This window comes from Scyliorhinus canicula, chromosome 12 (genome assembly GCF_902713615.1).
Source record: "Scyliorhinus canicula chromosome 12, sScyCan1.1, whole genome shotgun sequence".
Classification (NCBI taxonomy): Eukaryota; Metazoa; Chordata; class Chondrichthyes; order Carcharhiniformes; family Scyliorhinidae; genus Scyliorhinus; species Scyliorhinus canicula.
This window is the reverse complement of record NC_052157.1, coordinates 126,863,957-126,878,007: the sequence shown is the minus strand read 5'-3', so window position 1 is coordinate 126,878,007 and position 14,051 is coordinate 126,863,957. Positions and strand designations below refer to the sequence as shown.

At 50.6% G+C, this 14,051-nt stretch overlaps 1 protein-coding gene and 1 pseudogene across 9 annotated transcripts in view; one reads left to right on the top strand and one right to left on the bottom strand.

Annotated features, from left to right (window-relative positions):
• Positions 1 to 14,051, top strand: part of auts2a (activator of transcription and developmental regulator AUTS2 a) — a 1,338,783-nt gene that overhangs the window by 666,582 nt on the left and 658,150 nt on the right. The gene's annotated exons all lie outside the window — the stretch shown is intronic.
• Positions 775 to 5,949, bottom strand: LOC119974798 (annotated as a pseudogene).

The following is a 14,051-nucleotide window of genomic DNA, read 5'->3' as shown; positions in this document are numbered from 1 at the left end:
CACAGACCAATTCTACTCCACTGGCCTCAGTTAAGGATTGTATGGTACAGGGGAATACTGATGTTTATCCGTGCTGAAATGTTTGGTGCATTGGCAGGCTTACCACAGAGCTTCAGGAACATGGAGGAGCCAGCTCCAAATTGGCAGAAGGCTTCACATAGAATGTGGAGCCCATGCTACTCAGTGTGGAAGTGGTGTCCAACTCCTTATCAGCTCTTGCAGATCAAACCATGATGTAACATCTTGGGCTCTGTTCTCCAAACCCCGATGCCAAAATCGCGGCCGATGCTGGGGCGGAGAATCCAGTTCCCCGCATGGAATCAAAACCGACGTCGGTTCCCCGATTCTCCAGGGCTGAAAAGTGGCGTACTCTCCTACACGCCCCCTTACATTGTTGGAGGCCTGCTCCGCCATTCTCCGCCCCCGGCCGAAGGCCCGACGGACCGTGGATCTAATATGGTCCTGCCAGTCGGGATACTAGCATGGCCATCGGAACGCGGGGGGGCCTTATACGTGGCCGGACAATGTTCAGGTGAGCAGTCAGGGCCGGGTGCACGGCCGATCGGGGGGTCTATTTATAGGGTCCTGCTCCGCGATCTGAGTCCACCATGGAGCACGGCGCAGCCATTGGAGGCCGCCGCCGTGCGCATGCGTGACCTCTGACCCGGAAGTGTGGGGGCCCGTATCTGCAGCAAAAGCTGCTATATCCTCGCCGGGTCCCTGCTAGCCCCCTGCAGGGCTCGGAATATATGGCCCTTTCACGCCAGTTTTTCTTTTCTTTTCACTTTTTACAGTTTACTTTGTTAACATTTACAATTTAGTTTTCATCAACATTAACTTTCTGCAGATCTTTGTGGGATGTGACAGGAACATAAGTTACCAATGTGTAGAGTTTGTTAGGAGAGTCCACATCCTCATGACGCTTTTGGATAATGCACACGAAGGCGCCTTTGGCCCAAACAGCTTTGTTCAAACGAGTATCAATGCGGACATCTAGAATGCCCATCTCCTTCACTGCAAATTTACGGATCTCCTTAATGGCACGGGGAGCACGTCTCTTAAAACCCACGCCATGGATGCACTTGTGCACATTTATTGTTTATTCCCTTGTAACCACCTCGTTGACGGCAGAACGGCCCTTTTTCTTTTCTCCACCTTTCGTAGCAGGAGTCACCTCGACGGGGAAATGTCGGAAAGGCTCACGCCAGTTTTTCTGACGTGAAAGGCCACAGTTTTTACGATGCCGTGGGGACATAGTCCCAAAAACGGAGGATCCAGCCCCTTATGTCCCACCTTCCACTGCAGCACAGACAAGGTGAGTACGGCAGTGGAGTTTGTGAAGCGACCTAGCAGAGTGCTTCAAATGCAGGGAAATATGGGGCAAGCCGGATGTGGAGATGGAGAGGAACCAGATTCTGAATATCCGTTCACCAACACCCTGATTGGGACAGAGGGTCCGACACCACCTCCCTGCTTCCTTCTCCCACGGCTTGGTGGCAAAGGTTGCACCCTCATGAATGTGAGGCTGTGGAGTGTAGAGCAGACCAACGCAAACTTGGGGACTTGTCCCATTGAGCTGCTCAGGCAGCAGAATTGTTGTTTCAAGCATTTGACGGACGGCACGGTGGCACAGTGGTTAGCACTGCTGTCTAACAGTGCTAGTAACCTTGGTTCAATTCCCACCTTGGGTGACTGTGCGGAGTTTGCACTTTCTCCTTGTGTCTGCGTGGGTTTCCTCCGGGTGCTCCAGTTTCCTCCCACAGTCCAAAGGTGTGCAAGTTAGATGGATTGGACATGCTAAATTGCCCCTTAGTGTCCAAAAAGGGTGAGGTTGCAGGGTGGGGCATTGGGCCTAGGTAGGGTGCTCTTCCAAAGGGTTTTCGCAGACTTGATGGGCCAAAGGGCTTCTTTTTGTACTGTAGGGATTCTAGGATTCTTTGAGGACACTAGTGGATTGTGTTACAATGTTTGTGATGGCAGCATCGACTCACATTGTGGCTGGGCTGTTCTGGCCTGCTTGGGTGAAAAAAGGGAATATACCTGGCCATCAGGTATAGGCCTGATATTCCCCGACATCCAGCAGCCAGCCTCTGGTTCTTCTTGGTGGCTGGATGCGACAGCTGACTTGCAAAGGTGTCATGACTGCTGTCTGTGGGGCAGCACGGTGGCTCAGTGGTTAGCATTGCTGCTTCACGGCACCGAGGTCCCAGGTTCGATACCGGCCCTCGGTCACTGTATGTGTGGAGTTTGCACATTCTCCATGTGTCTGCGTGGGTTTTGCTCCCACAACGCAAAGATGTGCAGGCAGGTGGATTGGCCACGCTAAACTGCCCCTTAATTGGAAAAAATTAATTGGGTGCTCTATAATTTTTTTTTAAATGACTGCTGTCGGGGAATTTATTGGCAGGATCTTCTGGGCATAGTCACAGACCACGGGCTGGATTCTCAAACACCCCGCCGGGTCGGAGAATCCCCAGGGGGTGGCGTGAATCCCGCCCCCACCGGCTGCCGAATTCGCCGGTCGGCGGGCCCCTTCCCGGCGATTCTCCAGCCCGCGATGGGCCGAAGTCCCGCTGCTGTAATGCCTCTCCCGCCGGCGTGAATGAAACCACCTCCCTTACCGGCGGGACTGGAGGCGCGGGTGGGCTCTGGGATCCTGGGGGGGGGGGGCGCATGGCGATCTGTCCCTGGGGGGTGCCCCCACGGTGGCCTGGCCCACGACCGGGGCCCACCATGGGGGCACTTTTTTCCTTTTGCGTCGGCCTTAGCCTCCGCGATGGCTGACGCAGAAGTGACCCCCTCCCCAGCGCATGCGCGGGGATGACATCAGCAGCCGCTGACGCTCCGGCGCATGCGCGGACCTCCGCCGGCCGGCGAAGTACCTTGGGCCCCAGCTGGCGTGGCGCCAAAGGCCTTCCACGCCAGCCGGCGGGACGGGAACCAGTCCGGTGCAGGCCTAGCCCCTCAAGGTGAGGGCTTGGCCCCTAAAAGTGCGGAGAAATCCGCACCTTTGGGGCGGCCCGACGCCGGAGTGGTTCACGCCACTCCATCCTGCCGGGACCCCCCGCCCCGCCGGGTAGGGGAGAATCCAGCCCCACCAGCCAGACTGTTGCCCTTATTTGGGCCATGCTGCATGGGCCATGCCTGAAGTTTCCGGTAGCATTCCTTACAACATTTCTTAGAATTTGGACTTCGTAGCACTGACACCAGTGATGCTACAGAGCTAAATTTTGTGGTCACACTTTAAAAAAAAAATTTTAGATTACCCAATTATTTTTTCCAATTAAGGGGCAATTTAGTGTGGCTAATCCACCTACTCTGCACATTTTTGGGTTGTGGTGGCGAAACCCACGCAGACACGAGGAGAATGTGCAAACTCCACATGGACAGTGTCCCAGAGCCGGGATCGAACCTGGGACCTCAGCGCCGTGAAGCAGCTGTGCTAACCACTAGGCCACTGTGCTGCCCATGGTCACACTCTTGCAGAATGAAAAGAGTGCTCTGAAAGAGCCACTGATGAGATTTTAACAGTGCCCTGAGTAGTCACAGTCTTTCCCCTCCAAAAACCCTCCTCTTCTCTTCTGTACAACAGTCATTGCTTTTATATTTCCCCTGACCATTCCAATGCCTCAAACTCATTTCTCGTCTATATTTTTCAAATATACCCTTGTGTTTTGGAAAATTCTATTTGTATCACGGTCGGCGAGGCTCTTTCCTGTCCTTCACCTCGCGTTGAGACCAAGATTGCGGCCACCCCCCGCTCTTTAGAGCCGGGATTCGGTGAACAGAAATGCGGCTCACAGTGGAATCACAGTATCAATTGTGGAGCTGTTTCAAGCATGCTAAGCAGTTTTGTATGGGGCGTCCTCCTCACCATCAGGACAGTGGAGGGAAATACTTTTATTGGTGGTGCAACTGCATTCAGTAAAAGAGACTGATGAAAAGCTAGTGGTTGGGACGAAGGAGAACTGGCTGTACCTCAAGACGTTTGACTGCCATTCTGAAGAAAAAGGGTTTGAGTGAGGGTATTAACATTTTGCATTATTTTACAAGTTGTAGCATTCCAATTGTTTCTGCTAGCTTAGAGTGGCTTATGCGACACGTTGGAGAAAAGAAAATTATAGAATTGCTACAGTGCAGAAGGAGGCCATTCAGCCCATCAAGTCTGTACTGTCCTACTGCAAGAGCACCCTACCTTTTTTTTAAATTTAGAGTACCCAATTCATTTTTTTCCAATTAAGGGGCAATTTAGCCTGGCCAATCCATCCAGCTTGCACATCTTTGGGTTGTGGGGGCGAAACCCATGCAAACACAGGGAAAATGTGCAAACTCCACACGGATAGTGACCCAGAGCCGGGATGAACCTGGGACCTCGCCGCCGCGAGGCTGCAGTGCTAACCCACTGTGCCACCGTGCTGCCCTAGAGCACCCTATCTAACACCAATCCCCCATCCTATCCCCGTAACCTCACCTAGAGGCAATTTAGCTTATCCAATCTGCCTAGCTTGCACATCTTTGGATGTGGGAGGAAACCGAAGCACCTGGAGGAAACCCATGTAGGCACTGGGTGAATGTGCAAACTCCACACAGGCAGTTATTCGAGGACGGAATCGAACCTGGGTCTCTGATGCTGTGATGCATCAGAGCTAACCACTGCGCTGCCGTGCCACCCGAGTTCCATTTTAAATTGCCTTCAATCTTACATGCATAATTGATTAATGAAGGAGTCTCAGTGTTCAGTACATTTTTACCTGTATTGTTATTGTAACGTCCTGGAATTCTGCGTCTGTTGTGGTGTTTATTTTGATCGTACATATTTGAACCACACAATATGTCACCTACAGGCTTTCAGAATGCAAGTCAATGGAATTCAGATGGTGGTCCACAAAATTTCCTGATTTAGAACAGTATTTTTAACAATGGCTTTTGCAGGAACATATGGTTTCTAAAGTGAATTAAACTCGATGGTATCTAGCACCCAAAGAATAATAAATAAAGAAAGCCCCCTGTAACCATAGCCCGGAGTCAAAGATCTGAGTTGTTTTGCAGGCTGGAGCCAATGTAAATAAAGTCAGCTTTCCTTGTCTTGGTATCTGCACATAGAGAAGTAAAAAGCAGTCACTTGAAACAGCAGCGATATGATCAAATCAGCCATCGCAATGTCCATTTACCACACATTGTAACATTTCAGGCGTCTCTCAGCTTGGGTCTCAGAGGTAAAGCTCATGTCATCCCTTACATTTTCCCTTTGTACACATCATTTCCCGGTGAATGCAGGATTTATTCCCGAGCTAAACCCTTCTTGACAGGTTTGTTATCTGCTCACTCGGTCGGCAAGCCCTAGAGAGTATAGTATAGCTGTTAGAAGATGACTAGAAAGCAGGGCAAGTAAATGCCAACAGAGCTGTGAAGGAGGGATATTATAGCTCCGAGGGACCTCGGAGAGTATCACCTGTCTTTTCTGTCTGCTTTACAGTCAAAGCTTCATGTAAAGCAACAGTCCTTTCTGGCCTAAATATGATATTGATTGGAAAGCATTTGGAAACTGTTTTTATTCAAGGTGACTGACGAGGGTTCAAACTTTGTTTACACATCCTGGCAGATCCCTTTGTGTTTGCTCTCTCAGGCTTCTCATATTTAACCACTTGCGGTGTGATTGTTGTAATGCGGGGCAAATTGGTCTGACTTACCAATCCTCTTCTGGCCTTTGGTCCTGAAAGCCCATTAGTGTTTGTATTGTGTTACTATGCAGGATCTGAACACATGTCTCCATTTACTCCTTTCATCTGACTCCAGGTTTTCAGCAGATGCTAATTCTTTGTGTGAATAAGATCCATTGGGTCTTGGTCGATCTACAGATGCAATCTTATAATTTCCTTTTTCTCCTTCAATGTGGACTCCGCTGTTTTGCTTGCAACTGGACACGACATCAAATTTATTTGAATACATTTTTGCTATTGATGCATTAGTCATTGATCTGCCACATCTCCAACTCAAAATCTAATCCCCATATTGAATACATTAATATTAAGGCAGTGCAAAAGGTCTTAATTTACCACCTCTGTCACTTGTATGAAACATGCCTTTGTGCTATTATTATTTTATTTACTTGCCATAACTTGAAGCCGTTTTTTGTTTAAACTTTGGAGTATTTTGAAGAATTGTATGCGGAATAAATTTTCAGAATTAACTCCCAATAAATGAGCTGGAGCGGGATCCTACCCTACCCGGCGGGGTGGGCGGTACCGGCGCCGAGGAGTGGCGTGAACCACAATGGCGTCGGGCCGCCCAGAAGGTGCGGAATGCTCTTCACCTTCAGGGGCTAGGCCGGCACTGGCGGGGTTGGCGCCGTACCAGCCGGCGTGGAAGAGCTTGGCGCCGTGCCAACCGGCACCGAAGGGCCTTCGCCGGCCAGCGCTAGTTGGCGCATGCGTGGGAGCGCTAGCGTGTGCAGGGGAATTCTTCTCTGCGCCGGCCATGGCGGAGGTTGACAGCAGCCGGCACGGAGGGAAAGAGTGCCCCCATGGCACAGGCCTGCCCGTGGATCATTGGATACGATCGCGGGCCAGGCCACAGTGGGGGCACCCCCCCAGGGCCAGATCCCCTCGAGCCCCCCCCCCCCACCCCCCAGAGAACGCTGCAGGCCACCCGTAGAGCCAGGTCCCGCCGGTACAGACCAGGGTGGCATTCTCCCCTACCCGGAGAGGCGGGGGGTCCCGGCGTAGGGGAGTGGCGCCAACCACTCCGGCGTCGGGCCTCCCCAAAGGTGCGGAATTCTCGCGCCGCGCCGGAGCGGTTGGCACCACGCCGACCGGCGCCAAAACCGGCACCAGCGGCCTTTCAGGCCCGCCGCCTGGCGCCGGGGCTGGTCAAAAGGCCTTCTCCGGTTCGCGCATGAGCCGGTGGGACGGCAGCAGCGGCGGGACCGGCCGACCGGCGCAGCGTGATCCCTGCCCTCGCGAAAACCCCTGCACTGGAGAATTTGGCAGCTGCCGTCGAGGCGGCGGGGCGGGATTCACACCGCCCCCCGGCGATTCTCCAACCCACCCCTGGTTTCTTAAGAAAACTGTCCAATGTTGTGTCTGTTTTCTTAGAAACATTTTTAAGAAGTGCTTTTTGATTTAATTTTGTTGAATGAGACAGAAAATGGCCATCAAAAATACTATGACAATTCAAAAATAAGATTCATATAGTAAAAGTAGGGTTTTTTGTATCACGACTGTTAGTTTTGTCAAGGGTAGGTGCAGTTATATTATATTTGATAACTTCCATAATACTGCAGATATTACATTGAAAAAAATAAATGTGTATGAAATGGCTGTATCTGGAAGCTACGTTGATTATGTGGAAAAAAATGTCGGTGATGCTGTGGAACATTTGAATCCTTTGAGTTTTCCTCAACATGTTTAGTTTTAAAGATGGCATTTGGTAGAGTAGTGTTTCCCAAACTATTTTCATGTGTGACCCCTTTTTGATGCTTGAAAATTAACTTGACCCCAGATGCCAACAAAAACAAAACAATAAGGCAGCATACATTCAGTACATGATTATTAAAGTTTACATATTATATATCAACATATTATACACCATAAATTTGAAAATACATGAAATGAAAGTACTTAGTAAAAATGTTATTATTTTAAGTACTCATCTCAGCCACTCCAGGGCATTTGCACACATCATTACTGTGTGCAACATGGTGGCATGGTGGTTAGCACTGTTGCCTCACAAAACCATGGACTGGGATTCGATTCCACCCTTGTGTGGTGACTCTCTGTGTGGAGTTTGCACATTCTCCCCGCGTCTGCATGGGCTTTCTCTCAGTGCTCTGGTTTCCTCCCACAGTCCAAAGATGTGGAGGTTAGGTGGATTGGCCATGATAAATTGCCTCTCAGGGTGGGGTTGCAGGAATAGGGCGGGGGATTGGGTCTAGGTAGGGTGGTCTTTCGAAGGGTCGGTGCAGATACGATGGGCCAAATGGCCTTCCACTGTAGGGATTTTATGATTACTGATCACTAACAACATGATCAACATGATCTCAATGGTATGCATGTCTGATTTGGTTTAGCTCACCAGGCTAAATCGCTGGCTTTTAAAGCAGACCAAGCATGCCAGCAGCACGGTTCGATTCCCGTACCAGCCTCCCCGGACAGGCGCCGGAATGTGGCGACTAGGGGCTTTTCACAGTAACTTCATTGAAGCCTACTCGTGACAATAAGCGATTTTCATTTTTCATTTCATGACGGTTTCATAAAGACCATCTTGATATTGATTTTGATGTGAGATAAGTCAAGTAAACTTCTAGCTTTCCACGGAGGATTTCAAAAGACACAATGCGATATTCACACTCCCAGAGGCTGCAGTGTTACTGTGGATTTTGCTGTACAAAAATGAAACTTTAAAATAGGCATGTAACTTCCCTGAATATGGAGCGATGCTCTTTCCAACCTGCGGCTCAGCTTTATAAGGAATATAGAGTGCTTCTGAACAGGCTTAGAACATTTACTGGCTACAGGGACACTGAAGTTTCAGCCGAGCTGTCCTTATTCGCAGTGACAGAAGATACAGTGATGCCCCTCTCTACTATCCACCATCCTGCTTTTTCCTCGACCCGGCTGGCCCCACACATGCTCACCCACCACATACACAGCAGCCGGCAGCGAACATTGTGGAGGCTTGACAGCTGTGACTGGTGAGTCTGAGCCAATGTGTGTCCGTGGCCATGCAACTGACATTTTTAAATCATCTTGAGAAGAAGCAAAATGCCCTGAGATTGAAAGGCGAGCAGGACAGAATGCTGCTTGTTCCCCAGCGAGGGGTGTAGTCTTGGAGGAGGTGGAGCTTGTGATCCATGTTACTGATGTGGAGCTCAGCTCACGGTTTGGGAATGGGGAGAGTTAGAGGATCGAGAATAAGTATTCTTTAGTTTTCAATGCTGTTGGCTGTAATGTTTTTCTACGAAATGTGTTTTGCGTCCTCAATTCAATTTTGTCAAATTGTAATCTCGATGGTATGCATGTCTGATTTGTGAAAGGCAAAGATGTATTTTAGTGTAATGGAGCTGTCCTTGTGAGGTAAGGTACATTCATAAGACTGTCGAGGGAGTTTTGGTCTGCAAAAGTAAAATTCTGATTAACTCCAATGCATTAACATGCTTGCCAGAAATTAGACACGAGTAAAGCCTCAGCTAGCGTTCATACTCCTCGATTGAGAATAGCTAAATTGATCTCTAGGTTTTACATTTTAACATTAAAGGAAGGCCAAAATGGAAGGCAAGTGAGGTTAACTGGAACGCCGGCTCCTACTTCAGATGTCTAGCGCCTGCTCACAGCGTTTCTTCAGCTGTGAGAGTTGGGAATCACAACTGACATATGTACGAATGTGAAACTTCCATTCATCGAGACCCAATCTGTCTCCTCAGGTGGATAGAAAAGGTACCATCGGACAATTTTAAGAAGATCATGGGACTTTTCCTGATATCTTGGCCAACATTCATCCCGCAACCAAAATCACTTTCAGAAAAAAATAATTAACTTCTCAATTATCACATTGTTGTTTGAGGATTATCGTGTGCTCAAATTAGCTGCAACTACTCCCTACAGTGCAGCCAATCCCTACAATGCAGCAACTCCCTACGGTGCAGCAACTCCTGACATTGCAGCAACTCCTGACAGTGCAGCAAATCCCTACAGTGCAGCAATTCCCTACAGTGCAGCAATTTCCTACAGTGCAGCAACAGTGCAGCAACTCCCTACAGTGCAGCAACTCCCTACAGTGCAGCAAATCCCTACAGTGCAGCAACTCCCTACAGTGCAGCAACAGTGCAGCAACTCCCTACAGTGCAGCAACTCCTGACATTGCAGCAACTCCCTACAGTGCAGTAATTCCCTACAGTGCAGCAACTCCCGACAATGCAGCAACTCCCGACAGTGCAGCAACTCCTGACATTGCAGCAACTCCCTACAGTGCAGCAACTCCCTACAGTGCAGCAACTCCCAACAGTGCAGCAATTCCCTACAGTGCAGCAAATCCCGACAGTGCAGCAACTCCCGACAGTGCAGCAATTCCCTACAGTGCAGCAAATCCCTACAGTGCAGCAATTCCCTACAGTGCAGCAACTCCCTACAATGCAGCAACTCCCGACAGTGCAGCAACTCCCTACAGTGCAGCAACAGTGCAGCAACTCCCTACAGTGCAGCAACTCCTGACATTGCAGCAACTCCCTACAGTGCAGCAACTCCCTACATTGCAGCAACTCCTGACATTGCAGAAACTCCCTACAGTGCAGAAAATCCCTACATTGCAGAAACTCCCTACAGTGCAAATCCCTACATTGCAGCAACTCCCTACAGTGCGGCAACTCCCTACAGTGCAGCAAATCCCTACATTGCAGCAACTCCCTACATTGCAGCAACTCCCTACAGTGCAGCAACAGTGCAGCAACTCCCTACAGTGCAGCAACTCCCTACAGTGCAGCAAATCCCTACATTGCAGCAACTCCCTACAGTGCAGCAACTCCCTACAGTGCAGCAACAGTGCAGCAACTCCCTACAGTGCAGCAACTCCTGACATTGCAGCAACTCCCTACAGTGCAGCAATTCCCTACAGTGCAGCAACTCCTGACATTGCAGCAACTCCCTACAGTGCAGCAATTCCCTACAGTGCAGCAATTCCCTACAGTGCAGCAACTCCCTACAGTGCAGCAACTCCCTACAATGCAGCAAATCCCTACATTGCAGCAACTCCTGACATTGCAGAAACTCCCTACAGTGCAGCAACTCCCTACAGTGCAGCAAATCCCTACATTGCAGCAACTCCTGACATTGCAGAAACTCCCTACAGTGCAGCAACTCCCTACAGTGCAGCAAATCCCTACATTGCAGCAACTCCCGACAGTGCAGCAAATCCCGACAGTGCAGCAACTCCCTACAGTGCAGCAACTCCCTACAGTGCAGCAACTCCCTACAGTGCAGCAAATCCCTACATTGCAGCAACACCTGACATTGCAGAAACTCCTTATATTGCAACAACTCCCTACAGTGCAGCAACTCCCTACAGTGCAGCAACTCCCTACATTGCAGCAACTCCCTACAGTGCAGCAAATCCCTACAGTGCAGCAACTCCCTACAGTGCAGCAACTCCCTACAGTGCAGCTACTCCCTACAGTGCAGCAACTCCCTACATTGCAGCAACTCCCTACAGTGCAGCAAATCCCTACAGTGCAGCAACTCCCTACAGTGCAGCAACTCCCTACAGTGCAGCTACTCCCTACAGTGCAGCAACTCCCTACATTGCAGCAACTCCCTACAGTGCAGCAACTCCCTACAGTGCAGCAACTCCCTACAGTGCAGCAACTCCCGACAGTGCAGCAACAGTGCAGCAACTCCCTACAGTGCAGCAACTCCCTACAGTGCAGCAACTCCTGACATTGCAGCAACTCCTGACAGTGCAGCAACTCCCTACAGTGCAGCAACTCCCGACAGTGCAGCAACTCCCTACAGTGCAGCATCTCCCGACAGTGCAGCAAATCCCTACAGTGCAGCAATTCCCTACAGTGCAGCAACTCCCGACAGTGCAGCAACTCCCTGCAGTGCAGCATCTCCCGACAGTGCAGCAAATCCCTACAGTGCAGCAATTCCCTACAGTGCAGCAACTCCCTACAGTGCAGCAACTCCCTACATTGCAGCAACTCCCTACAGTGCAGCAACTCCCTACAGTGCAGCAATTCCCTACAGTGCAGCAACTCCCGACAGTGCAGCAACAGTGCAGCAACTCCCTACAGTGCAGCAAATCCCTACATTGCAGCAACACCTGACATTGCAGAAACTCCTTATATTGCAACAACTCCCTACAGTGCAGCAACTCCCTACATTGCAGCAACTCCCTACAGTGCAGCAATTCCCTACAGTGCAGCAATTCCCTACAGTGCAGCAACTCCCTACAGTGCAGCAACTCCCTACAATGCAGCAAATCCCTACATTGCAGCAACTCCTGACATTGCAGAAACTCCCTACAGTGCAGCAACTCCCTACAGTGCAGCAAATCCCTACATTGCAGCAACTCCTGACATTGCAGAAACTCCCTACAGTGCAGCAACTCCCTACAGTGCAGCAAATCCCTACATTGCAGCAACTCCCGACAGTGCAGCAAATCCCGACAGTGCAGCAACTCCCTACAGTGCAGCAACTCCCTACAGTGCAGCAAATCCCTACATTGCAGCAACACCTGACATTGCAGAAACTCCTTATATTGCAACAACTCCCTACAGTGCAGCAACTCCCTACAGTGCAGCAACTCCCTACATTGCAGCAACTCCCTACATTGCAGCAACTCCCTACAGTGCAGCAAATCCCTACAGTGCAGCAACTCCCTACAGTGCAGCAACTCCCTACAGTGCAGCTACTCCCTACAGTGCAGCAACTCCCTACAGTGCAGCAACTCCCTACATTGCAGCAACTCCCTACAGTGCAGCAAATCCCTACAGTGCAGCAACTCCCTACAGTGCAGCAACTCCCTACAGTGCAGCTACTCCCTACAGTGCAGCAACTCCCTACATTGCAGCAACTCCCTACAGTGCAGCAACTCCCTACAGTGCAGCAATTCCCTACAGTGCAGCAACTCCCGACAGTGCAGCAACAGTGCAGCAACTCCCTACAGTGCAGCAAATCCCTACAGTGCAGCAACTCCTGACATTGCAGCAACTCCTGACAGTGCAGCAACTCCCTACAGTGCAGCAACTCCCGACAGTGCAGCAACTCCCTACAGTGCAGCATCTCCCGACAGTGCAGCAAATCCCTACAGTGCAGCAATTCCCTACAGTGCAGCAACTCCCGACAGTGCAGCAACTCCCTGCAGTGCAGCATCTCCCGACAGTGCAGCAAATCCCTACAGTGCAGCAATTCCCTACAGTGCAGCAACTCCCTACAGTGCAGCAACTCCCTACATTGCAGCAACTCCCTACAGTGCAGCAACTCCCTACAGTGCAGCAATTCCCTACAGTGCAGCAACTCCCGACAGTGCAGCAACAGTGCAGCAACTCCCTACAGTGCAGCAAATCCCTACATTGCAGCAACACCTGACATTGCAGAAACTCCTTATATTGCAACAACTCCCTACAGTGCAGCAACTCCCTACAGTGCAGCAACTCCCTACATTGCAGCAACTCCCTACATTGCAGCAACTCCCTACAGTGCAGCAACTCCCTACAGTGCAGCAACTCCCTACAGTGCAGCAACTCCCTACAGTGCAGCAACTCCCTACAGTGCAGCAACTCCCTACAGTGCAGCAACTCCCTACATTGCAGCAACTCCCTACAGTGCAGCAAATCCCTACAGTGCAGCAACTCCCTACAGTGCAGCAACTCCCTACAGTGCAGCTACTCCCTACAGTGCAGCAACTCCCTACATTGCAGCAACTCCCTACAGTGCAGCAACTCCCTACAGTGCAGCAATTCCCTACAGTGCAGCAACTCCCGACAGTGCAGCAACAGTGCAGCAACTCCCTACAGTGCAGCAAATCCCTACAGTGCAGCAACTCCTGACATTGCAGCAACTCCTGACAGTGCAGCAACTCCCTACAGTGCAGCAACTCCCGACAGTGCAGCAACTCCCTACAGTGCAGCATCTCCCGACAGTGCAGCAAATCCCTACAGTGCAGCAATTCCCTACAGTGCAGCAACTCCCGACAGTGCAGCAACTCCCTGCAGTGCAGCATCTCCCGACAGTGCAGCAAATCCCTACAGTGCAGCAATTCCCTACAGTGCAGCAACTCCCTACAGTGCAGCAACTCCCTACATTGCAGCAACTCCCTACAGTGCAGCAACTCCCTACAGTGCAGCAATTCCCTACAGTGCAGCAACTCCCGACAGTGCAGCAACAGTGCAGCAACTCCCTACAGTGCAGCAAATCCCTACAGTGCAGCAACTCCTGACATTGCAGCAACTCCTGACAGTGCAGCAACTCCCTACAGTGCAGCAACTCCCGACAGTGCAGCAACTCCCTACAGTGCAGCATCTCCCGACAGTGCAGCAAATCCCTACAGTGCAGCAATTC